We start from the raw sequence: 26,809 nt of genomic DNA on the forward strand, positions 1-26,809 counted from the left end.
TGACTAGATCCCAGGCACAGGTGTGTATCCGGAACACACACCTGGCTCCAAACCCACCCGAAGACAGGGCCCCAGCTCGTAGTCATACCTTCACATATCTGCCTCCCAGCTGGGTTACTGTGAATGAAGTCCTCTTAGAGACTTGAAGTTAAAGAGGGGAAACCCATCTCAGATGAAGAGGTCAGTCTGTGCAAAGAAGCACGGAAGGGTGAAAGGCAGTACCTAGTGACTTGCTTCTACGGGGCTCGGGCTCGGGAACTCGGCACTAGGCGTGTCCCAGGTGTGATTCACGAGCGGGGAATTTATTAAATTAGCTCAGGGAGGCCACAGACAGTATTTGCTATGCTAGTCTCACCCTTCGCTCAGCCGAGAGCCCAGCTTGCCAGACGGGACTGCGTGACTCTCAACTGGAAAGAAACGATCTGTAAACGAAAAGGCTGGAGACTTTGTGTACCTTGGTGTACGTGCTCTGTGCTCAATCAGAGGGGAATCTTTCCCTTTTTACTTCTCCCAAGATCTGGACTTAGGAATGCGGATCTCCTCACTAGGGAGTGAAGCCCAGATCCTTGGTCTCCTTTTCCCTCCCTACTGGTGTCTTTTCCTGCACTCCAGCAAAGGAGATGGGGGCAGCGGTGGGGGGGGGGGGGTGGTTGGGAATCTACCCTCCCAGCTGTTACTGTGAAATTATCATAAAGATAAGGTCAGCAGATACACGCTGAGTGCATATGGTGACTAATTGCGACTCCACGTCTTTTTGCTTCTTCACTAGGGAAGCGGTTAGGAAACCCAGGGACAGGGAGGACGGGTTATCTCACTCCTCTGGAGGAGGCCCTGTCTTTGTCTTTCTCGGTTCCCGGCACCCTAAGGGCAAGACCTCTGCCCGTGGGCTTGTCTGTCACTTTCTGGGTGGTAGGAGCCGGGCCAGCTCTGGGTGGGAGAGTCAGAGCTGAGGAGGGACCTTGTCAACATCCTGGAGGGTGTGCGGTAACAACGGCTCTCTCATTACACCTTGAAGATCCAAGCACGTAATTAGGATTTTGCTGGTAGAATTAGAGGTATTTCTTCTCTGAAGTGGTTTAAGAAAAAGGAATGGAAATGGGATCACTGGTTTTAGGGCTTTGATGTGAAGACAAGAATATCGCGAGATTCGATTCCCTTGCTGTCTTGAAAAACATGAGGAAGCATGATTTCTCAGCGATTAGCAACAGGGAGCCAGCCTGGAGGAGGCACACAGGGCTGTGTGGTTCACGGAAGCTAACTGAGCACCCTCTGAGACAGGCAGTGTGCAAGAATGTTCTGGGGAATCCCGATTGGACCCAGCCTTCAACCCTCATGTAGCTCAGAATCTACCTATCATAGAATTTAATGATTTATTCAGGCTCCTTGTTTCTTATGTAGTGTAGAAAACCATGCAGAGTCATATTGAGACACTAGATTTTTAATGGTTGGCATTATATCGAGCAGGCTAGATGCCACAGATCTGATAAGCTTTGCAGTTTGCTTTCTTTAAGATCTGGTTCACAATGAGCATATGTGTTAAACCCAGTTCAGCTCTTTGGCTCACGGGGCTGCTGCCTCGTGACCACCCGCCATTCCCAGCTACATCCAGAGAGCTGGTGACAGGGAACGGTGAAGTAGAACACGCGACAGCCAGTCCTCAGTCATTACGGGGCACCCTTCGCACCCAGCTCTGTAACCAGACGCTGAAGGTCAGAGGGACCTACTGAATTAAGCAATTCATCTGTAGTCTGCTCAGTGTGATTAGACAAATTGCAATGGAAAGTGTATATCCTGGAGAGGTACCAAGAACAACACATCCCAGGTGCTGGACAGCACATGGAGAGATGAGATCCCCACCCTTGAGAAGTTTCCATTCTCCATGGAACACTGATATTCCTTCCCCTTGCCCCCCAGAATACTGCAGATGATTTAATTGGCAAAGCAAGAGGAAGGCTCTGAAACCATGCAAACTATCCAGGAATGAAGAGGAAAGAAGGAAGAAGGGAGGTGAGGACTTTATTACTATCTCTGGCAAGAACTACTCATCCTTAAATTTCTGTGCTTCCCTTTGAGATAATGGTTTATTAGTTTTCATACAGTTTATAAAATGCAGAAAAAACATTGACTCATCAGCCTTCCCCATCTGTATTGTGTGGTTCGTCACAAGAGAGTAAGATCAAGATTTCTGCCTGATCAGTTCTATTTCCCCAATATTTGCTAAGTGACAGATGGTATTATTAATGCCAAGGGTGTGGTGATATGCCTTAAGAAGTGTGGGTCTGCTGGAGGAAATCCTCACGAGCAAACAGAATCACTGACATTAGACACAATGAAAATTTGCTAAAAATGGGCATGATGAGATGTAGAAAATTTCAACTGGCAGAATTCTTTTTGGAGAAAACAGTACAGATGAATTCTTTGGAGTAAGGAGATAGATTGCAAAAACATACTCAAGAACAATGGATGGTTTCAACAACACCTTAAGGGGAGAGTAGATCTCGTCAATGGAAAGACAATTTATTTTTCAAACACTATGGGGATATTGGTTATGTGCTTTCTGGGACTAGAAGCTGGGGAAGTGATGGGTATCTTTGCATGGTAGGGAGAAAAGAAACCTTCACTGTATGGGAAGCAGGGATTTGGAAGGGAAAGGTGAGCTGTCTACCAGGCAGGAGCACGGGAGGGTGTAATGGTCACATGACACTGTCAGCATGGCTTTGCTGTGGGTGATTGAGATATAAATTGTCCCCCATCTACAGGCCTTGCAGAGGAATCTTCAGTAAAATAGAAGATGGTTAATATGGCCTCATGTATTTTTTTTGAAGAACTGGAAACCCCACTTAAAGTTCTGTCTGGATTGGTGGGAGGAGACGGTGAAAAATGAGCCTGCATGGACTTCCCAATCGCTAATGACCTCCCACGTTGTCAATTGTCTCAGCTGTAGAAACAGGCTCCCAACTGGTCTCACTCTCCCAGCCTTGCTCTCCAACGGCCTTTTCTCCCCCACCTAGTCCAAATGGTCCTTTTAAAACATAAGTCAGATTGCATCCAGCCTCTGTTCAATATTCTATAATAGCATCCATTTCCTTTAAAACAAACCCACTTTCCTAATCATGCCGATGTGTCCCCACTTGACAGGTCCTTGGCTCCTTGCTGCTCTCCTCGTTCTTACCCTCCCTCCTGCAGTCTCATTTTCTTCCCCTTGTCATTTGAACACTTGAAGCCCTTTTTTTCATTCAATGTTTACTTTGCTGCAATGGTCTTCCTACAGAAGTTCACCTAACTCATCTTCCCTTTCTTTAATGTCTTTTCTCAAGGGTCATCATCTTTGTTGGTAACATCCCTGTTTCCCCTTTTTACTGAGCATTCCTTCACTGTCACCCCCATCCCTGATCCGCCACTCTTTAACTTACAGAATTTATATGTTTGTTTATGATTTGCCCCCACCTCCTGTTAGAGTGTAAATCTGATGGGGGCATGGGCTTTGTCAGCAATGTCATGCTATGTCTCCAAAGCCTCCAATGGTGCCTGGCACAGGGAAGGTAACTAATGAGGAAGTATTGAAGGGATGGATGGAAGGATGGATGGATGGATGGATGGATGGAAGGATGGATGTATGGATGGATGAGGTTGTACAGGGAGAGACTTTAGAGTACGAAGAGAAACCTGAAAGAGTGAAAACCTCACCCGCAACTAGAGTTTCCTTCAAGGATTCATAACAACTGCGGTGGGAGATTATTTCTAAATAGTCTTTGTCCATTTTCTTTTATTTTTGGCTTGGTATGTGATACATCAGTGATGTGCTTTCTTTTATCAAATAAGCCTTTCTCAGGGAGGCATAAGGGAGAGGGTGGGTCAGAGGATGCAGGAGTGGCATCTAGACAATGGAACTCCTGGCCAGGCATCCCTGGAAAGGCAATGCAGGCAAGTGTGTCTCCACAAGGCCTGCTTATCCTTCTGTGCTTGGGATTCAGGTAGCTCTCTCCTCAGGTGCCTGACTAAGGTTCTTTAGGCTGGGAGCATAGAGAAGAAATTGTAGTTGTGATAACTCCTGAAGCAGAGCAGAGAATGAGGGAGAGGGAGAGGAAAAAAGGAAAGAAAGTAAGTGGAATTAAGAAAGGATTTTGGAATAAGTATGACATACTTAAAAAAAAAAAAAAAGCAGCCAGGTGGGCTGGTAATGTGGACCTAGAATTCACTCATTTTTTTTCTGCCCTGGGGGATGCTCCTAGCTCCCTTCTCTCTTGCTCCTCCTATTTTGTATCCCCAGCTAGGAGAAAAAGCACAGCCGTGGCTTGGACCACCTTTTCTTTTTTAGGATCGAAGATACTTGGGCTACAAAATAAATTGTGAAGAATAAGGTACTACAAATGACATATGTGACCATGATAATAATGTCTACCGGTTGTTGAGTACCTCTACTTGCTCAAATAAATAGAAGGTCCTTTTCATCAGTTACCCCCGTTCTTACACAGCATTGTAAACTGGAGATGATCCCCATTGTACTTCTGAAGAAACTGAGGCTTGAGAAACAGAAAGTAAATCTAGACCTTTGGCAGCTTAGGGTTGATAGTCCAAGCAGTAATGAATTGAAAGAGAGTAGAAAGCCATCCAGAACAAGATTCTAATTATCTTTGACAATTGTAAGAGTGCACGACACTGTACCTCAACAAATGTTTGGCAGACTGGAGCTAAGGGATTAAATGAAAATGTCAAAGATTGATGAGAACAGACAGGGTAGCAACAGGAAAGGCTCATGTGCCTACATCATCCCCTCCAACCTCACCCCAACCCCCATGTCAGAATGACAATATTATTGGATAAAAATGCAAATTTTTAAACACTAAGGGAGTTATTTCTTTGGGGGTAGGAAGGTCAAGTGTTAGGGCTGCAAAGGAGACCTTACACAGCAAGCTTTGGAGCAGTTGCTGGGGAAAAGAAGGATGTAAGAGACCATCTTGAGGGTGTTGTGAAGAAGCAAAGATCTGCTCTGAAATCAACTCTTGATTACCATTATTAGGGGCTCAGAGGGGAGGAGGAAACAACCAACCCAAAACCCAATATCAAAGCCTCTTCTTCGTTTTCTTCAGGAGACCTGTTTGGGAGACTGTTGAAAAGTGGCTGATTTCATCATTTGCTTTTTGCTTTCCTTCTCTCTCCTCTCCATTTCCTAATATGAGAATGGACAGACAGACAGAGCCCTGATCACTCTAAGATTTTTTATCACAGAATGACCAGGATTTGGTTGCTTGCAGATTGGGGAGCTTATTTTCCAGTTTTTTGGTGTGTGGCTGAAAGCTGTCTGACCTATCAGGGACCACAGAAGAAGCTAGCTAATTCGTCCATTAAAAGATTTGTCAGCTAAGCAGCTCCCCACACAAGAGCTGCCTTAGGCTTCAGGGCAAAGAAGCCAAAATAAACATCAGTGGGGCCCATGGGTTTGGGTCACTGGGATAAAAGGAAAGGAAATTTCTAAGGTGCCTGGCTTGTGTTATCTCTTCCCAGGCTGCTGCTCTTGGCGTTGACTGCTGTGAGGCCCAGTGACCCCAGGCAGTTCCTGGTTGAGAGAAGATCATTCACTCACCCCTTCCTTCTTTCAGTTCTTCCAGCCATGTGTTCATCCATTCATTCATCAACCTCAGCTGGCTTCCTCTGGAGCTCTCAGGGGTGGGTCTGGAGGGCGTTGAGAGCGACACTGAAGGGTCTCAGGGGACCTGGACTACAATCAGAATTGCTGTGACTTTGAATATTTTAACCAAAGACATGCTTTGGCTAAAATACCCGATAAGTCCTTGGCAGGTGGTGATGAATAAGCCAGAAAGCCATAACGTCTGAGGCCTGAGTTTTCACCCATTTGAGTTCTAGCCCACTGAAGTGTCACCACCTCTATCTGTCTGCCTTCCGCTCGGTGGTCAGCTTCTGGAGCTCTCGTGTCCCAGCACCCAGTGCAGTTCTTGGCAAACAGTAGGAGCTTAACAAATATTTGTTGAGTAAATTGAATGAGATGGGGCAGGTTCCCATGATGTCAGCCCATGAGGTCTTTTTCAAGAGGTAGGTGTACTCAGAGGTTTCTCTGGAGCATTCTAGAAGGGCGAGGGAGTACCTTGGGGGCAGGGACTGCCTCTCATTCATCCCTGTATCTGGAGTGCTGTGTTTGCTTAAGGAATGAGTAAATGTCTGTATTGCTCAAGGGGTGGGCATGTAAAAATCTATGGGGAGAGTTGCACCCTATCCTCAGCCTGGAAGGTCCTCAGGCCAACAACAAAGGGATGGGCCAGACGGATGCCTGACTGTTGCTACGCCAGAGGGACCTGAATGGGGGCACTTTCTACAGGCCATGCTTTCAGTTTGTAAGCTCTTAACAACCGCTCAAAAATTCAAGGAGGTGGCTTGGGATGGGAGGCAATGGGCAAGGCCCTGGTACCCAGTTTGGGGACACAAATAACAAGAGCCAGAAGGAATGGCTTTAGCAGTAGTACATTGTTTTGACTGTAGGAAAACCACCCAGGAAACGCATGCCCTACTTTTGATAACTACAAAAACAGGAAATGAACAAAAGCGATGACAAGATGAAGGAATGAGTAGGTCAACAGGGGAAAAAAAAAAAAAAGTAAGGCTCATAAATGTACCATGGCTTTACCTTTCTTAAGACCATTCATAAAAATAAATTCAATGTGGATTGGCATTTAATATGAAAGCTAAAAACAGATTTGAAAGTTAGAAGAAAATAGAAGAGAATCACTGGTACCCGATCTTAGAAGGGAAACCATTTCTAACCACAAAGGCAAAAACAGAAAGCCAATTACAAAAGACCAACTTACATGCATTAAATTAGAATACACACAGAAAATTTTAAGGCCTTCTTTAAGGCTTCATTTCCATATTAAACACAATAAATGTATGACTCTTGAAATCAGAAAAAAATAAAAGTGTGTGTCTAATAATTAAACCAAAATGAAAAAAATAGGCGTTTGTTCCATAACATCTCACACCAGCCCAAATACCACCCTTACCCCACCCCACCCCTGCTTGCCACTTAGGTTGACTTTATGCTTGTTAAATTTCTAATCTGGCTTCAAAAACTTGCATGAATACATCTGTGGAGGGAAGGTAGAGAAAGCAAACAGTGTGATTTTTTTCTGGTCTTGGAACACATGAAGGAATGATCTGCAGTATGGGAGGTCCCTTCTCTCCTTATCCACTGTCCCAGTACTTTTGTCTTGAGAGACATCACTCTTTCACTGGACCTAAAGCTTCCCCTCTTCAATTCAACATACATTTCTTCCTCTTCCTTAGCATGGCATTCCAAACTTCTCACGGCAGATTCCAGGTACCCATATTTCCAGCCCCATCTCTCATCTGGGACACACACATACCATGCTTCATCTAGCATTGTTATACTTGGGACATCTATGACATGCGACACTTTCACATTGTTCTCTCTAGATGGATTTTTTTTTTCTCTTTTCCACCTAACAAACACCACTTATTCTTTAAGAATCAAATCAAACATGATTTCAAGCATTATTAACCTCCTCTCCCCTCCACTGTCACAACAGACTACCCACATACCCTTGTCTGGCTTTATCACATTGAGTCCACTAGCATGTATAGCTTTATGCCCCTGATCCCACCACAGGCTCCTTGAGGGCATAAACCATGTCTAATTCCTGTCTCATACAGCTTCATATCCATAACTTTCCTTATGGTGCCAGAGACAGAGTGTTTGTTTGATAATGAATGAATGAATGAATGAATTATATTATAAGTGGTAAAATACAAACTAGTTTTAGTTTCTTAAGGCAAAGTATCAAGTTTGGCCTATAGGGTAAATAATTTCCCCTTTAAGCCATATTTGTTGTGTGTTTTATTTTTCAGCTTCTTCTGTATTGGAACCTGATATGTTGAGTCTGAAACACAAGATTTTACCATCAAGTGTCCATAAAGAAGGTCAAGGAAAATTCTAGCTTCTGGATTCTACTTCTTCTTATACATTTATTTATTATTTTTAAAGATTTTATTTATTTATTTGACAGACAGAGATCACAAGTAGGCAGAGAGAGAGGGAGAAGCAGGCTCCCCACTGAGCAGAGAGCCCGAAGCAGGCCTCGATTCCAGGACCCTGGGATCATGACCTGAGCTGAAGGCAGAGGTTTAACCCACTGAGCCATCCGGGTGCCCCTCTTCCTATATATTTAAAGGTTTAAGTGTTTCAAGTTATTTGTAAGTGAATAATGAGATCCTAGAGCCTGCACATATCTGTCCAGATTGGTATGTTTATTCCTATGACAATGACTCTATTATTTCATAGTTGCAGACAGCAACCCAAAAGCTCCTGGAGCAGGCATCATGTTTTCAGTGATTAACTTATTGACTTGACCACAGAAACTGGACCACTGTATGCTGACAGGCCACTAGTTTTCTTCCTTTCTGGAAGGCCATGTGGGAAGGCCAGTCGGAAGTTCTTGCAAGTCTAGGGGCATTTGAGGTGGAGGGCTAGGCAGAAAGTGTCCATTTATTAATTGGTGATCGACAGGTGAATTTATTGCGAGTTAACCCAAGCCCCATACACTATCATCTGTTCTCTCAGGGTCAGTGTTCACAATAGCCTTGCATCACACAGTATTATGATTATTTTTAATGATTATTATCATTATTATTTACAGGTAATGAAAGAGAGCCTATGAGAACTTAAGTCCTCTGCCACAGCTCATGGAACTAGTAAATCAGACAGCGACACAGACCAAACTCTGCAGATTCCAAGCCTTCTTCTCTTTGCTAGGCCTGGTATCTCCTAGCAATAGAAATTTGGTAGGTCATCAGGAGTGACCTGTTTTGTTTTGTTTTTGTTTTTATCAGAGTCCTTCCAGGGCTCCTTACAACACAGCACTCCCAATGAAAGAGCACGCCCTCTGGATTTCCAGGGCGTTCCTTAGCCTGGGAGAGAGCCTGCAGGAGATGGCGTGAGCCAGTGCCAATCCCATTGGGGGTGACCTGTCCTATTCTGCCAATGACTCAAGGGCTTCCATTTTTCTCCATAGCCAGATTTTCCAACTGCCCCATTGTCATAGCCTTTCTGCTGCTTTCGAAAGTTCCTTATTTTCGTTTGTTTCTTCCCTTTTTGCTTATTTGGGCAGGAACGAGGAAGGGCCATGCACATCCAGACACCCCAGGTGGCTCAGAAGTGGTCAAGTGACCCCTTTCCTTGCAAAGGCCTTCCGGGCAGAGATTGGTGACATGACAGCTGACATGATCTCGCCTACCTTCTGACAAATAAACAGAGGAGGAGTTTTTATTAGTAACCAGGACAAAAGAGCAAACAGAGAAGCAGCAGTAAGTGAAGAACTCACCACAAAAGGCTTCTGCAGTCACACAGCCCCACTGGTCTTCAACCTGGGAGACTCTAGAACTCATCCTTGAAGCTATTACCGGCAATTACCGGCAACCAAATCTCACCTGCTCAGCCGAAGGCCATAAAGATGGTTCCCAGCACAGCCAGGAAGAACCTAGGGTTTGTGTCCGGACCTTGGTCCCACACCCCTCACGTCAGCAGGGTTGTGGGGTATGTCCATTGCCAGCTGATAAGGGCTTTCCTGTGTCACTCTCCTATGGGGACAATTTGCCTTTTGACACGTGGAATGGGGAATCTGTCATTACTAATTTAGGGTTGAATGTTTATTTCCTCTTGGGTGGTTCTCTTCCATACATCTTTTTCTTCCCAATTAGGATTGATGAATTATTTAACCAAGCAAGACCTTGAAGGGATCTCTTCCATCCAGACACCTTCTCAGATAAGCTCCTGTTGCCGGTGCCTGTTTTACTCAGGTAGGTTGCTTCTGGAGGGATTCAGACAACACTGAGAGATTCACGGGTCATTTGGACTCAAAGGAACTCAAATGGCAACAATAGTATTGATAATGACTAGTGTGTCCTTGCTATAGGCCAAGACTTTTGCTAAATTTTTACGTTTTACTATTTTTTTGAAAACTTGGAAGAGCTCCAATGATCTCAACTTAAAGGAGAAATGAGCTGAAACAAAGGGTGGTAAAAACTTTCCCAAGTCCACTTTTTTTATGGCCCCTTCTGGCAGAATCACGGTGTCATCCTTCCTCACGCTGTCCTGCCCTCCTTAAGTGAAGCAGGGTCACACAGAGGGTGACTAGCCCTCTTGCTTCCATTGTTAGTGGCCTGAATGAAGTCCGTAAGTCTCTGAGAGTCAAAGCAATGAAGGTGTATATCTAGAATGATGGATCTTAAGGTTGCTATTTAGAAGTTAGGGAAGGGGCACCTAGGTGGCTTAGTTGGTTAAGTTTCTGACTCTTGACTTTGGCTCAGGTCATGATCTCAGGGTCCTGGGATCAAGCCCCACCTTGAGCTCCATGCTGAGTGAGAGGTCTGCTTGACATTCTCTCTTCTCTTCTGCCTCCCCCAATCCCATTTGCGCACATGCTTTCTCATTCTCTCTAGGAAAGAAAAGAAGAAAGAAGAAAGAAAGATGGAAGGAAGGAAGGAAGGATGGATAGAAGGAAGGAAGAAGGGAGGAAGGGAAGAAGGGAGGAAGGGAGAAGGAACCCAAAAAGCAGGGGCCAGAGGAGGCCATGTCCTTGCAGAGGGCAGGAACAGTGTGTTTCAAGAGGAGGTTCAAGGGTTCATGAGCAGCAGCAGGTGTGGAAGGAGATGGAGAAAAGAGGATGGGAGTTTTAAGAAGAATTTCTCAGGGTTGTGAATTAGACCTCCTTCCTTGAAAGTGTCTCAAGGGATACAGTAATAATTGCAATTACTGTTACATTTTTATTGGTGGGCACGCAGTGTTTCTGAGTGGACTGGCAAATCAGGAACAGACCACATGGAGCCCTAATTCTCAGATGGGTTGCACATCCATTTTTTTAAGCATGTATTGACAGGTGTATTGTCCTAAGGATGTAAAGATAATAAGGTAAGAGTTTTAAGATTAAGAATCTCACCAATGAGTGTCTACCCTTCTGTCTGGAATGACTGTTCGACCTTTGTCTTTCTTGGCTGTGTGCTCATTGTATCTGCACCCAAGAGGAAACAAAACAAAGTCAAGGTCTTGGGAGCTTGGGCTTGGGAGGGGTGGACTGTAACTCACAATGCCGGAAGTGACCCAAAAGGCAACTTAATTCAAACATTTCGTTTGACAAATAAGAAACCTGAAGCCCAGAGGATGAAGTGGCTGCCCAGGCTCTTGGTGCAACAGGACCCCAACAGAGACCAGAGACCCCTGACTGTCTCTTCTCACTGTGGGCTCTCGGGTGTTACTAGGATGAATCTGGGGCCCTCAGCCTGCAATTCCATCTCACTTACCCTTTTTTTTGGAGTGGACAAGACTTGTCAGGGACTGCAAGAGGGGCTGTATGGAAGCTGGAGGCCAGAGGGCCCTTCCACATTGCCATGGTAAATGTCTGTGATGCAAGTCACAGCTCTGGCCCAAGCAAGTCTTCCCAGCTGCTCTCAAGTCTTGTTTCCCCTGGGATTCTGGTCTTGACACCACTTCCAAGAAGGTCGGAGGACTCTGGTCATTCAGTTTTACCTTTCACTGAGGGGAGAGGGTGAGAGGGCTATGAGACCCTGTTCTTTTCTGGAGGGTGTTGACTTCCTGCCTCTCTCCACAACCTCATAGATGGGAGGCCCACACATCAGAGATAAATTAATACTTGGAAAGATCAAAGGTTCATCAGGAAGGCAATTCATTCCAGTGATCTATCAGCTGTTTGGGGTTGTCTAGGTGGGGAAAGAGATGACAGTTCTGCTTGAGGGACCACAAATATGCTGCACACGTGGCAGCATTGGAGCCACGGAGGAGGCTGGGAGGCTGGATGGGCCTCAGCCTTGTCACTTGTTAATGGTGTCAGCCATCCCAGCACCTGATTCCCTTGCTTGTTTGTCAAATGGGGAGGAGACATTCTCCTGGGCCTAATGTTATGAGGACTAATCTTTCTCTCTCAGCCCAGTGGAGAGCCAGCCATCCTCCCATGGAGTAGCTCGGTCCCTGAAATTCACTGTCAAGACAGGGGAAGAATTAGGGTGGGGACAAATTTTTGTGTCTCCAATGAGTCCTCAAGGCTCTGGGTCTGCCATCGTCTGGAGGCTGGAAGGGCAAGTGGGTGCTTCCTCAATTTCTCTCAGACACACAGAGGCCCCAGAGCTCTGAAGTGGGGTGTTGTCTTAGAGATGCTGTGCCCTGGGGTCTGTGGACACCCCCCAGTAGGCCAGTGTAAATGACTGTGTTCCTGACCTTGCCAGTTCCTCTCCCAGAAATGTAAGCCATGCCATGAATTTACTGGGTGATCTTGAATGAGCCCCTCGACATCTCTGGGCCTTGGTTTCCCCATCTATCAGTAATGATCTCTGTCCAACCATAACTGACCCTATGTTTTCTAAAGTGTGGTTTGTGCCAACCCCTGCTCCACTTCCTATCAGACTTCTGGGGACATCTGTCTAAAATATGTGTTCCTGGATCTCATGCCAAGGAATGCCAATTTAATGGCATTGGGGTTGGCACAGGTATCTGCATTGTTAACAGACCCCAAAGGTGACATTCTAATGCCTTTCACTTCCATAAATTCATGTCCTGGTAGCAAACTGAGCCATTGCATGTAGTACTGGATCACGTCACTCACAGTGTTGATTTGCAAGTATTTTCATCACATAACACAGCCTACTTTGATCATGCAAGCTCCAGGACAACCAACATTTTAGTCTTTTTTTTCTCCTTTTTCAAAATTTCCCTACAGTGCAGATTGATTAGAATGGAGTGGAAAGGAACTTTCTAGGGTGACAGAAATATGAGGGGTAGAGGTTACTCTGGTGTATTCATTTGTCAAAGACCTGAATTATAACACGGAGAATTTGAATTTCACCGTATCTACGTTGTACCTCAATTAAATAAATTAAATCAATTAACATTGAAAAGAGCAACAAAAATGTTGACTCAAAAGTCCCATATAGTTAACACAGAGGCTGCCAGCATGAATCAGAAATGCCTCGGCAACGTTTGAAAAGGCTCTGCGGCCAACAGTTTCTTTCTAAACTGAGCCCTTTCCCACCCTGACCACCAAAGGGACGGCAAAGCCAATCGTAGGGTTAGCCCTTAGAGTGGGGACCGGCAGGGACTCTGGAGTGACTCAGGGGAGCTTGTGGAGAAGGAGGAGTGTCCTGTCCACATCAAGAGGGCCTGAGGCATATGCAATCAGCCCCAGCTTCTGTCCTCTGCCTCTCCTGCCACAGTTACCAGGATGAAGCTGTGAAGGCTGCCCAGCTTCATTCCAGACATTTCTCTGGGGCTGCTTTCCTACATGAAAATGTGCATTCTTTCCTTCCTTCAGTCCACACCGAGCATCCCCGGAGCAATTACCGGGCTGGGTGCCACAGTCGCTAAAATGAGCAAGAAGCTGTGTTGGTCCTCAAGCCCTCACAGTCCAGGGGTTCAGGCTGGGAAACGTGCAATCTGAGGGCAGGATGCGGGGACACCTGGGGGGCTCAGTCGGTGAAGTGTCTGTTCAGCTCAGGTCATGATCCCAGGGATCTGGGATGGAGTCCCCCATTGTTGGTGGGGAAGGGTCCCTGCTCAGCAGGGAGTCGGCTTCTCCCTCTCCTCCTGCCCAAGCACGCCCCCACCACCTCACGCGCCGGCTTGTGCTTCATCTTGCAAGCTCTCTCTCTCAAATAAATAAATAAAAATCTTAAAACAAAAAAATCTGAGGGCAGGATGTGACCCATGCTCACAGGTCGTCTGAGCCTTGACCCCAGAGGAGGAACTCGTCACCAAGGGTGACGCCTGGGGCACAGAGGAAGGGATTAATGGTGAACCAGGAGGGTGTTCTGGAGAGGGAGATGGCATCGTTTAGCTGGGGGAGTGGTGAAAAGGGAGGCCTGGGAAGGGGCTACATCACAGATTTTCTCTGAGTTTGGACTTTATGCTGAAGGTGCCAAGCCATTGGTTGTTGTTTTGTTTTTGAGGGTTTTGTTGTTGTTGTTATTGTTGTTTGTTTGTTTGTTTTTATTTCCTTCCCCTTTTAACCTAAGGGAACACAGAGTAAATTTCTGCCACTCTGGTCTCCACCCCACAGTGAACGACCCTGAACTCTGACAGCTGGACCTCATCCTTGGGGTCCTCTTCCTTCACCACTTCTCTTCCAGTCATGAGGAAACCCAGAAGCACAGCTTGTGGACCTCAGGTTCTCCAAACTCCAGCTGAATATCCAAATCTTGATCTTCTATGACTGTACCTGGGACTCTTATACCTCGTGTGACTTCCACTCTGGCTTGTTAAATAACCGGTTCCACCAATTTCACCAGCGGGAATGCACGGACCATCTCATTCATCCCAAGGTGTCCTGTCTGGTAACCTTGACAACACCAAAGAGAGCTGGGGAGAAGAACATTTCCAAAAGTATAAAGTCAATGCCATTGCTGGTACGTATTCAGTCACCCAGTCCTTTATCTGGAGACTCATCTGTTCCTGTTAAACACAATCGGGGGACACCTGGGTGGCTCAGAGGGTTAAAGTTTTTGCTTCCAGCTCAGGTCATGACCCAGGGTCCTGGGATCAAGCCCCACATAGGGCTCTCTGCTAGGCAGGGAGCCCGCTTCCTCCTCTTCTCTCTCTGCCTGCCTCTCTGCCTACTTGTGATCTTTCTCTCTGTCAAATAAATAAATAAAATTAAAACACACACACACACACACAATTGGGACAAGCCTAGCATTTTCCATTTCCAGCCCAGGGCAGATGAAAAGCAGCAGCTCACAGTGAGGGCAAGATCCAGTTCCAGAGCAAGCAGGTGAAAGGGAGAATTTAAAAGGCACAACCACCTGCAGCAAAGGAAGAAGAGAGAGAGAGAAAAGTTCTCATAATTCCCTTTGGGGGAGCGTGGTGGGGGGGGCATTTTTTCCAGTAGCAAACATTTTCACTGTTGCAATGAAACAATTCTTTTAACAGCCACCATGTAAAGGCTACTCAGGTTTGCTGGGCTCTGTTTAATAAGGCAGGGACAGGTACAATAGACATCAGAAAAAATACCATGAAAATGATTATAATATAAAAATGTTAGTGTTTCAGGGAACACATTTCAGTTATCTGGGAATTCCATTTGTGGGGACTGCGTCACTCTCCGGTGGTACAAATGAATGAAGCATTTCCGTGTTTGTAAATTACATCCAGGGACTCTCCGGTCATGGACCCACAACAGGCTTTACAGGTAACCTTACAAACAGAACTCTAAGCCTTTCTTTTCCCACAGTATCAGCCTGCTTCCGTGCATAACAAAGTGCTTTAAAAAAGGACTCCTTTACCCCTTTTTAAGATAGCAGGCAGTGAAACTCCCTGGTTCCGACTCAAGAGTCTTTTCCAAACTTGCAAGAGCAGGAAGACGCCATTTCCCCTCTGCCTCTTAGACGGGCACTGGGAATGGTGGTTGTTCCCGTGCACAGCACTCCCTGTTCTTCAGTCTGGGGACCAATGAATCATATAGGTCAGATGCAGTCCACAGCCGGCAAGATTCTGCTACCATCAATAAAACTTTGCGCAGGAGAGCTTTTGGGGCAGTGTTTGGTGGAGGTGAGATTTTGACCCCCTCAAGGCTGGGTTTTGTGATCCTTGGTTGAAAGCATCCAGGCTTGAAAGACATGGTTGGGTGGAGCTCTTAGGAAAAAATTTAGGAGCTATCATTTAGGTTTTTGATAATACTTCACGCTGGCGAAAAGCTCTCAAATTCAATTTCCTGCAGCAATTATTCTTTTCAATTTACAAAATGGTTTCGAATGTACTACCTTATCCCTTACATTCTGACCAATGTTTCCCAAAACTCCTTTCTTCTGACACTGGCTCCTTAGTTAGGGGGGAAAAAAAATAGTACGCAGTCAGAGGAATAGCCGGTCCGGGTTTCTGTTAACTAAGTTAATGAAATTAACTCATTGCGTAACTTGGGGTTTTCTGACATCCCCTTTTCCTGAAAAATTAGCAAAACCAAAAGGGGAAGATAAAAGCATTATTTTCTTTCTTCACATTTCACTGGTATTTTCCGAATCTCGGCGGTGCTGCTCCTGAAAAAGGGTTTGGTTGGGGAGGTCCAAACTCTTGTGCTGGCTCGAGTCAGGGTTTGGGGTTACTTGTGTTCGGTGACACCCCACGTTTTCCTACCTTGCTTTGAATGAAATCCTAGCGGCCTGAACAGGGACGAACACAAGGCCATCGACCAAGAGAACTACGCTCAGGCCATTTATTACTTCCAGTTTTGCCTTCCTGGGCTACAGCATGAGACTAACAAGCCCTCCCCACCCCCACCCCCCACCCCCACCGCTCACCCACCTCCACCTGGCCTGGCTCACAGTTGGTGTGTGGGCAGTGGGAAAGTGCACAAGAAGCATTTTTTTTTTTTTTTTAGATTTTATTTATTCATTTGACAGACGGAGACTACAAGTAGGCAGAGAGGCAGGCAGAGAGAGAGGAGGAAGCAGGCTTCTGGCTCAGCAGACAGCCCAACGTGGGGCTCCATCCCAGGACCTTGAGATCATGACCTGAGCCAAAGGTAGAGGCTTTAACCCACTGAGCCACCCAGGCACCCCAGACGAGAAGCACTTTTAAAGGACAGACCTTTACATGGCACAAGATTGTATTATCCCTGGAACAGAACAGCCTATTTCTAGCTCTTTGGGAAATGGTGACAGTGAACTTCCAAACCAGAAAACCCGTGGAGGTCATCCATGTGGTTTCTGGTTAAACTGTCAAGTTCCGTGCTTCTTATCATTTTATTCGAAAGCAGATCTCTTGAGAAAGAGTTGGCATGATTCGAATTATTGGACGCATTGCCTTAGACATCACACCCCACCTCGGGGGCGGGGAGGTGCTGTCAGAAGCAAGTGTAAGGAGAGTATCAGGAAGGTCCCCCGACATTTACTCCTCACCTGGCATATTTTCTCTGTTCAGGTTTTCTGATTTCAGTGTGTTTGCAAAAGGCTAGTGAGACAGCCAGCTGCTTCTGGCAGAAACTCCTATGGGCATCTCTGCAATCAGACCCATTGTGCACAGTGGTATATTTGGTCATAGTTCTTGTCCCTGTGCAAATCGCAGTTGCTAACATACTCCCAGCAGGGCAGAGAGGGTCTGTGGGGTGAATTTAGCCTTCCTGGCACCCAGAACCTGGAGAGGCTGCAGATTTGGGTGGATGCTTTCCTTTGCCCTATTTGTCCGCCTCTCACCTGCTTTACCAGCCAGCTGGCATTTCCACCGACTCCCTGGTGTTGACTGGAACTGGGGATGTGTTTGGCTTTTCACAGGCTGTAAGTAATTATTAACTCTGTGGGGGAGGTTATCGTTTTAGGTGCATAACATCGCAGGGGGCTTTGAGATGCCGCAGTCTGATAAGACCTTCAGAGGCTGTTCTCCTGGGGGGTTCCTGGGAACCCGCAGATGGTGCCATGGCCCCACACTAGGACTGACCCAGTTTCCTGAGGAGGAAGTGCTTTGTGCTGGAGGGCAGGGAGCGCGTTCCATCCCCAGCCTGGCTCCCCGATCTCATACCAGGAACCCGAAGCAGTAAAATCCTTTAAACAACAAGGTTTGGGTTTCGCATAAAGCTGTCTGGTTTGGTGAAAGCAAGCAGCCGGTTCACATACAGTTTGGACCTTTCCTCTGCATTGCCCAAGAGCACCTTTCAGGCTGTCGTGCCACCTGTTTGTGACGGAGAGAAGACTGGTTCCAGAAAGGTGCCCACAGTCCCTGGGGGGGGGGACCATAAATTGAGAGTTCTCTTGGGGCGGATACCTTGTGACAGGGAGACAGGAGACTGGCCAGCGGATCACAAGGAGAGGGAGATGTGGACCAGGCAAGAACGAAAGTGAGACAGCTGCCCGCCGCTCTTGCCCTCGAGGAGTGAGAGCTCCAGCACGGGGACCACACCTTTGCCCACGGAGCAGTACCAAAATGTCTTGCTTCATCCCCAGCTGTGAATGTCACATGCAGTCTGAGAGAGACAATCAGGACTTAACCCTTTCCCAGGAAGCCCGGTGCCCGCCAATGTACGTGGCACTTTGCAACTACAAGCAGACACCCTTGTTTAGTTAACAGCCACTTGCTCAGGATTTCTAAGCATTCCGTGCTAAATGATATGAAAGCCAGTATACCAGTGATAGACACTCGTGGGAAACTGGCTCACCCTTTTCTCTGGCCTAGGCCCCACACTGTGCATCAGTTGCCCCTTCTGGTCAGTTCTCCACCCACCTCCGCAGCTGCTCAGGGGCCTTCTGAGCAGCCTCCACCTCCAATCAAAGCCTGCTCACAGGAAGAGAGCCTAAACTAAGTCCATTCACACTAAAAAGGCCAGTATGTTACCGCTTCCAGTGATACTGGCACGATTATTATCCTTACCGGGAGAAAGAAGCTTCAGCCAAAGGAAAACATATCTAACTGTAAAGTTTTGAGAATAGAGGAACAAGTACTTATTGAGTGTCTACTCTATCCCTGGTATGCGACAACACAATCTAGTTTAATCTGTAAAACAACTCTCTGAGGAGGCAGTTTTCTATTCATTTCCTCAAGGAGTAAAATATGAGTAACCTCTTTAAGGGTACATAATGGCTTCAACCTGAAATGGCTTCTGGATTTCATTGTTAGGTCTCTAGTTCATTAGGATCCAGGTTTCTGGAAGAACCTCAGAGCTGCTACGGGGAAAGGGGAAGCTGAGTAAGTGAGAATGAAGAATAGAGGCGTTTCCCCTCAGCTTTGGCCAGAGCAGCATCATGTGCATACATTTTAAATCTTGAATTTCAGGAAAGTTTCTGCATTGAGAGTTCAACTAAAATATAAAATTTGAAAATAACTTATTTGGCAAAGTGGCACTTTCTGAAGGGATTGAGGCAGGGATGTACATAGCTATATTCCCTTTTTAAGCCATCACCCTGGGCCGGTGTGGAGAACGGATTCAGCCTAGAACTAGTTGTGCCGAGGGCAGGCATGGAGGACCTGAACTAAGGCTTATGAGGTTTGCAAAGACAAGAGGACAGATGTGAGAGATGCCAAGGAGATTGGCTTTCCAGCCCCTGGTGACTCCAAGCCTGGTGTTTGGACCAGTGGCCTCGGCACCACTTGGGAGATGGGGAGAAAGGCAGGCTCCACTCCCCCAGAGCAACTTCTTTCAAGATATGTCTCCAAAGACAAAGGAAACAAAAGCGAAGATGAACTTTTGGGACTTCATCAAGATCAAAAGCTTCTGCAGCAAAGGAAACAGTCAAGAAAACAAAGAGGCAACCCACGGAATGGGAGAAGATATTTGCAAATGACAGTACAGACAAAAGGTTGATATCCAGGATCTATAATGAACTCCTCAAACTCAACACACACAAAACAGACAATCATATCAAAAAATGGGCAGAAGATATGGACAGACACTTCTCCAATGAAGACATACAAATGGCTATAAGACACATGAAAAAATGTTCATCATCACTAGCCATCAGGGAGATTCAAATTAAAACTACATTGAGATATCACCTTACACCAGTTAGAATGGCCAAAATTAGCAAGACAGGAAACATGTGTTGGAGTGGATGTGGAGAAAGGGGAACCCTCTTCCACTGTTGGTGGGAATGCAGGTTGGTGCAGCCTCTTTGGAGAACAGTGTGGAGATTCCTCAAGAAATTAAAAATAGAACTACCCTATGACCCTGCCATTGCACTCCTGGGTATTTACCCCAAAGATACAGATGTCGTGAAAAGAAAGGCCATCTATACCCCAATGTTTATAGCAGCAATGGCCACGGTCACCAAACTGTGGAAAGAACCAAGATGTCCTTCAACGGATGAATGGATAAGGAAGATGTGGTCCATATACACTATGGAGTATTATGCCTCCATCAGAAAGGACGGATATCCAACTTTTGTAGCAACATGGATGGGACTGGAAGAGATTATGCTGAGTGAAATAAGTCAAGCAGAGAGAGTCAATTATCATATGGTTTCACTTATTTGTGGAGCATAACAAATAGCATGGAGGACATGGGGAGATAGAGAGGAGAAGGGAGTTGGGGGAAATTGGAAGGGGAAGTGAACCATGAGAGACTACGGACTCTGAAAAACAATCTGAGGGGTTTGAAGGGGCAGGGGGTGGGATGTTTGGGTACCAGGTGGTGGGTATTATAGAGGGCACAGATTGCATGGAGCACTGGGTGTGGTGAAAAAATAATGATACTGTTATGCTGAAAATAAATAAATTAAAAAAAAAAAAGGAAACAGAATCTGCATTTTGACTGGATTACCCAGGTGATCCCTATGCCCCCTTCAAGTGTTAGAAGCACTGCTTTAGGATTGTTTGCTTTGCAAGGGGAAATGAGGAAAGACTAAAGATGACTTTGACCTTCTGTTCAGGCATCCCAAATCTGGGGAATGTTAGAAGAGCAATTCACCTCAGCAGCCCAGTTAGAGCAAGGGCTTCGGGTACCAAGACCTCTATTTAACTGAGCTGGCATGGAATGACCCTAGTTAAGGACCCAGTTGCTCTCTTCCCATATTCTTCCTTTCTCTGCAGGTACAGATTTCTTCAGGAATCAGGACCATCTCTCCAGATTTGAAGTATGCTACTGCACTAGTTCATAGTAAACCTTTGATGCCTAGACTCTTCTTGACTTTTTTTTAATTCTCCCCCCACATTTCCTTGTCCAGTGTTTTTTTTGTTTTTTTTTGTTTTTTTTTTTTTTTTTGCTCTGGGCTTGCTAATTTAAACTCAAATGCCGGTGGCCAGGTATCATACATCTTCAAAGAAATATTTCAGTGTTCTCTGAGTCTTAATACACTGCCGTGAGAGAGGAGACTACTTGAAGCATGGAGTTAATGGGGTCACATTTGGGGGCACAGGGGTCTTTAAGACCTGCTAACCTAGACGGCCCCATCTCCCGTGGCTCCTCTACAGATAACTTGTACTCCTGAAATTCTTGATCTCAAGGGACTATGTTCATTCCTACTTGGAATGCAATTCCCCAGCTTTCCGGCAGGCTCTGGGCTGAGATAGGTACCCCCCACCTGTGTGGTCTCCTTGGGCGTATCTCCTTCAGGGTGTGCTATCACACTATGCCTTGTTGATTTACCTGTCCCTCCCACCCTTGATTCTGTGTCTTTTCATCTTTACACCCTCAAAGCATAGCAGAGTGCCTAGCTCATACCGGAGGCACAATAAATATTTGTTAAATGAGTCAATGAAAGAATGTGTGACTGTGGATGAGGCTGGTTTGGGGGGTAGGATAGATCTGGGGAGTCAGAACTGTAGTTCATTGAACCATTTGGGGTTAGACTCATGATCTTCTTGACCTATGCTAAGGTCAGGAGCTACTCTGTATTCTTACATGGGTTTTTGAACATCTCTGAATTACTCTTAATATCCTCATGGGCCCTTCTGGTGAACAATAATCTAGAACATTCTTCCCCACCTTAAATTTACAAGCAAACATCAAAACCTGCTGCTCGGTTATTTTGCCTAAGAAACACATACCTCTGACTTTGAAGTGGGTTTGGGTTTGCTCACTTATTTTTACTTTTATGGGTGTTTTATTCTTAGTTGCAGAGGTATTTTTAGTAAGTTTTTACTCATTGAACACTTACAGCCCAAGAAACAATAGGCTTGCTTAAGTTGACCCTGGCCAACTCTGTTTGTGGGGGAATTCCTGGCCTTAATAAGTGATGCACTCCTACCCAGTCTAGCTACCCCAAACAAATTCCAGGACAATACAAAGAATGTCAAGAATAGCCAAGCAAGAAAATACTTCTGTTGCAGCTTCAAGCTTCGAGGATGCATTCCTCCCCACCTTAACTAAAGAATCTCCCCACAGAAGGAGGAAACAAAAATCCCTGGGAGCCAAGAATGACAGAGTGTGTGTCTACATGAATGGACACTATTTTGTGTTTTGTTGTCACTATTGTCATCAATGATCCTCTGTTGTTGCGCAAAGACCATAATATTATCTTGATGGGCAAGCTGGCATTTTCATTTATCTTGTAATTATTCTCTACTAACAATCCTCTGAACATAGTCTACCAATCCTTTTTTCTCTGCCTTTCATTCTTTATCCTAATACCTCTGAAATGTAGTGCTCATTCTGCATGCTCCCAACCTCCATGGTGGCCATTTCTTCTTCAAGGTTCCATTTTCCCATAGCTCCACTCAAGGTTACAGAGTCCTATGTGGACATAATTGCTCTTTTCTGGTCACTACCGCATGTATATTACATAAGAGCATCAAGAGTATCTTTGGAAATGAACCCCAAGCTTATTTTGAGCTGTTTCTTTCCTGTGCTATGGTAACATCAATTGGCTTATTACATATCACAGATGAGCCACCCATATGGACAAAGATCATTCTCTTGCCCTCCAGCAGAAGGACGGCAGCGGGCTCCTCTTCCAACGTTGGAGAGAAATGCCTTGATTTCATGTTCCGATCATCAAAGTTAGATGGCATGCACATGGTCAAGACTCAGACAATGTGAAGATGAGTGGAGGTCCTGGAAATGATGCCGGCTGAGAAGAGAGAAGCACCAAAGGCCTCCTTTGCCTCTTTTCAACATTTCTTAGAGCCAGTCCCAACTTGATACACTACTTCTAATTTAAGAGACTTCACTGGATTTCCTCTTGTGTCTGCCATAGTTTTGTTGATCCCCAAAACAATATTGTTTCAACTCTAACAGCATTTTTGACTAGGCAGAAAATTGACTAATGCAGGCAAAGTATACTTGAAATGATTAATATTTTTTCAAGTTTCTATGTTGCATGTCTAAGGTTAAAATGAAAGATTCAGAATCCATTGTCAATGGAACTTACCACTGCCATCTAACCAAAAACATTGACCAAACTAGCTTTTGATATGCAAATGGGTGCCTGGCTCTGGCACCATCATGGGAAAGCAACAACTTTTCACTATGCGAACAATTTATATGTTCTATGAAATAGCCAAGGAAAGAAAGAAAGAAGAAAAGCAAGAAACGAAAAGAAAGAAAAAGAAAGGAAGAAAAGAAAACTGAAACACCATGTCCAAACTAAAAATGCTTTCATCGATCTTAGTGACAATAAGAGATTTTTCTTTTTTAACATCTCTGGAATGGACAAGAGAACATAGGGGTAAACTGTGTTTAAAGTCCCATACAGCAGGAGGCTTTCAGCTCAGGTTATGATCTCAGGGTGATGAGATGGAGCCCTGCATTGGGCTCCCCACTCAAAGGCATCTGCTTGTGATTCTTTCTTTCTCTCTTCCTCTGCCCCTCCCCCTACAGGCACACAGGCTCTCTCTCAAAAAAAAAAAAAAAAAGTCCCATATTGCAGGGAATATTATTTTAGGTTCTAATTCAGTTATTTTATTTCCTTTCTTCTTCTTCTTTATGTATTTAGTTGGGTGTTTTTTTTTTTTTTTTTTTTTGGTTTTTGCTTTGTTTTTGTTTTGTTTTGTTTTGTATGTGCATGTTTTGTGTTTTGCTCTCTGGAAGATGACAAATTGTATAGTTCAGTGACATAAATTACCTGAACAATTTACTGGAGAAGTTCTTGGCAGAAAAGGCCTGCTAGCGCCTGTGTTCCCTTCCTTGCTGCTGTGGGAACGCTATGTACCCTCCAGAGCCTGGGGCGGCCTGATTGGGCTCTATTATTTTCATATGCACAGTCTGCTGCTGAGAGGCTTAAGAAGCAGGGCACATTGTCCTACTCTGTCTAAGAAGGGTCGGGCCAGACCTTATTATTGCCCCTTCTGTTCTGCTCCTCTGCCTCCAGTAATGCTCAGGATTTGGTAATTCAGGGAAAAGGCGATGCCAGTTATGCCTCTGGACAGCTATGACATAATTGCTGTCCAAGGCATGCCAGGATTTTATAAATTCCAGCCTGTGATCGGTTCCTACCCTGAAGAATGTGTTCTGATGGTGTCTACCAGTGCTGGCATATCTACAAATAAGATCTAAGCACCATTGTTAATCATCTGGCACCTTTTAAAAAGACAGGATCGTCGTGCTGTCTAGCTTTTGGTGCTATTATGGTCTGATATGCAATTGCGAGACGTGTTAGTGCTTTCCTCTATTGGCTCCAAATCAGGGATGATCAAAATGTTTGCAGATCAGGGCTCAGCCAGACCCTTGAGCTGCAAAGGCTCCTTTAACCTGGCCCGAAAGTGGTGGCTCCCCAGTCTCTCCAGGCTTACCCAAGCTTTCATACTTCTTCTGGAGGGCACAGGTATAAATACATTAAATGTATCCAGAAGACAGCAAGTGTACATAAAATAGTCTCAACTTTAGGTGGTAGTGAGCCTTACTGATTCAAGATATCCTCGGCCAGAGAATGAAATGGGATGGGCCACCTTTTTCCTTCTCTTTCCTTTCTCACATTCCAAAGGTGAGTTTGGTGCTGCCCAAACACCAGACATAGAACGTGCCCAACCCCAAAAGAAGAGCCAGTTAAAACCATCAGTTTCTCCCCTGAGGTGGTCACCCAGTCCCTAAGTTCCCATGTCTGGGGTTAACACCTGTATCCCCTGTGTGTTGTTGAACACCTGACTTTCTGCACCTGCTGAAGGCTTGGGCATGTCTTCCTCATGATCGCCAATGCTAACCCTCGCAACCCGGCTCACATCTGGGTAGTGGAAACAGCTCCTAATCCGTGTACCTGCATTCAGCCTTTCTCTCTACCCGCCGCCGCCATGACTGCCAGAATGAGCATCCACAGGTGCTCTTGGCAGTGCCATTTGGTGACACAGTACAAGGTTTTGGCAATTACCTTAGACGTCCAACAACAGGCTTTATTGTAACATTTCTCCTTCCTCTCTTATTTCTCCTCAACACTGCCCATTTCCAACTCAGACAATGTGCTTGTTTTTCACTTCACAAGACTGGCTAGATATTTGCCCTGAAGGCATTGTTCAAATCTTTCCACTAATCTGGGACTCTCTCTCTCCTACTCTCCTTGCTCCTCTCAAGACCCGAGTTTGTTATCCAGGAGCCCACTGTTGTTAACCAGGGGCTCTCTCGGGTGGCCTCTTCACTCTGCTTCCTCTGTTCCCTGGAAGGTTTTAGTCTATTGATGCTTCAGTCAATAGCAAATCATTTTGACCTGATGATCTTTCGTTTTATAATGACTCACAAGGCACTCCTGGTATTTGGAGCGTACCTGCACCAAACCCTCCCCAACCCACCTACATCACAGAAAAGTTTTTGAAGTCAGGAGCATGTCTCCTCTTGTTTGGATGCCGTCCCCCCAACAAAGTCATGTATCTATTCAGCATTCTTTCAACAAATGCCCATCAGCATATAAGGGCTGCAGGCATAAGGTGTGAGGAAGACAGACCCAGTCCTTGGCCTTAAGAGCCAGTGTGGAGTGGGCTTATAGAGCCAATATCCTGGGACATAAAAGGAAACAAGGCATATATTTTCCGAAGGAAGAAAAAAAGCATATGTGATAACTTCATGAATGGTGGCAAGAGAGTTGGGAGAATCACATCTAATGATATATTTCATGACACAATGATGTAGGTGAAGAATACCAAGGCAGGTGGTGAACACAGCCCATCTGCCAGATTCTGCAGACTTTCTACGTCCTCTCGAAATAGTAGGACCAGTCTTCAGGGGTTTCTGGAAGTATTCTATATCTTGGTCTGCGTGATGGCTACACAGGTGTATACATAGATAAAAATGCATCAAGCTGTCCTTATTTCATAACTCCATAAAAAAGGTCTTGTGTGTCTGTGTATGCTTAAAGAAAAACGGCGAGAAGGAAAGCAAAGTGAAACACCTGACTGCTGGTGTGACCTCTTATTCCCATAAAAATACTCCCAGATCAGTCCTGCCTGGATCCCAAGGACACAAGCTGGAGATGTTTTTTGGCCATAAAGTGCAGAGCCACCCAAATGGGTTCTTGATGCATTCCATGGGAGCCTTGGAGGGAGTCAATGTTCTCACATGCTGGAGGATTAGTACTGAACCTGAAGATCAGGGCAACGTTTCTGAACTCTGGCAGCACATTAGGACCACCTGAGCATTCTTAACAAAACCCCAGTGCCTGGACCCCGCCCTCTGAGACTCTGATTCAGTTGGCCTTGGATGGGCCTCCTGTACCACTATTTTTAAAAAGGTGCCATTTTTAATGTGCAACAAGAATTCCTAATCCCTAGTCAATCCCATGTCTTCTTCAGAGCGTTAAGGAAATGGGATTTCACAAAGTTTAAGTGATTTGCCTCAAGCAGTGCTCCTGGGTACACGTCTCAATTATCGGAAGAGCTTGTGGAGTGTATCCATGCCTGAGAAGAACCACTGGCTCAAGGTTACAAAGGACTGAGTGGTCAGAGCCAGGAATCCTATCCAAGTGCTTTGATTCTTAACCTCTAGTTTGTTCCACTTCATCTCCCCTAAAGGGAGACATCATTATTGGCAAAAGCTTTTGAAATAAAAATTGTAGCTATGGCTTTAATCTCAATTTGAACTCATTAGAGCAACCCCACTGACTGGAAACATTAGAAGCAATCTAGGAAGGTGGAATTCACTCTTTAAAATCCTTCTTGATGGGAATAAACAATGCCAATGGCTCTCCTAGGTCTTAGTTCTCACTTCGCTTCTCACCAGCCTCCCCCTTCCCAGCCCCCACTGATAGATTCTGTCGGCTCAGTTAATACATTTGACATAACACACTTTGTGCCATCACTCTGGCACACCTCCACATTAAAACACAGTAACTCGAGAAATCAGAAAAATGAGGTGGGGATAGTTAGAAAAAGACTAATGTAGAAGCTGATGTATCTTGAAACATCTGAGAAAGAGCATTAATGAGATCTTCACAAGCTAAC

General features: G+C 45.4%; 1 long non-coding RNA gene across 2 annotated transcripts; it reads left to right on the forward strand.

Moving 5' to 3' along the window:
• Positions 1-1,921: 1,921 nt before the first annotated feature.
• On the forward strand, positions 1,922-14,653 carry LOC309864548. 2 transcript variants are annotated; one of them, XR_014311601.1, is made up of 6 exons: positions 1,922-2,007; positions 7,879-7,950; positions 8,667-8,811; positions 9,138-9,562; positions 9,727-9,825; positions 14,091-14,653. It is a non-coding gene; the product is annotated as an uncharacterized lncRNA (long non-coding RNA). The 2 variants fall into 2 exon arrangements; XR_014311602.1 differs by having other exon boundaries at positions 9,138-9,511.
• Positions 14,654-26,809: the final 12,156 nt, after the last annotated feature.

Source organism: Mustela nivalis (genome assembly GCF_964662115.1).
Source record: "Mustela nivalis genome assembly, chromosome: 5".
Classification (NCBI taxonomy): Eukaryota; Metazoa; Chordata; class Mammalia; order Carnivora; family Mustelidae; genus Mustela; species Mustela nivalis.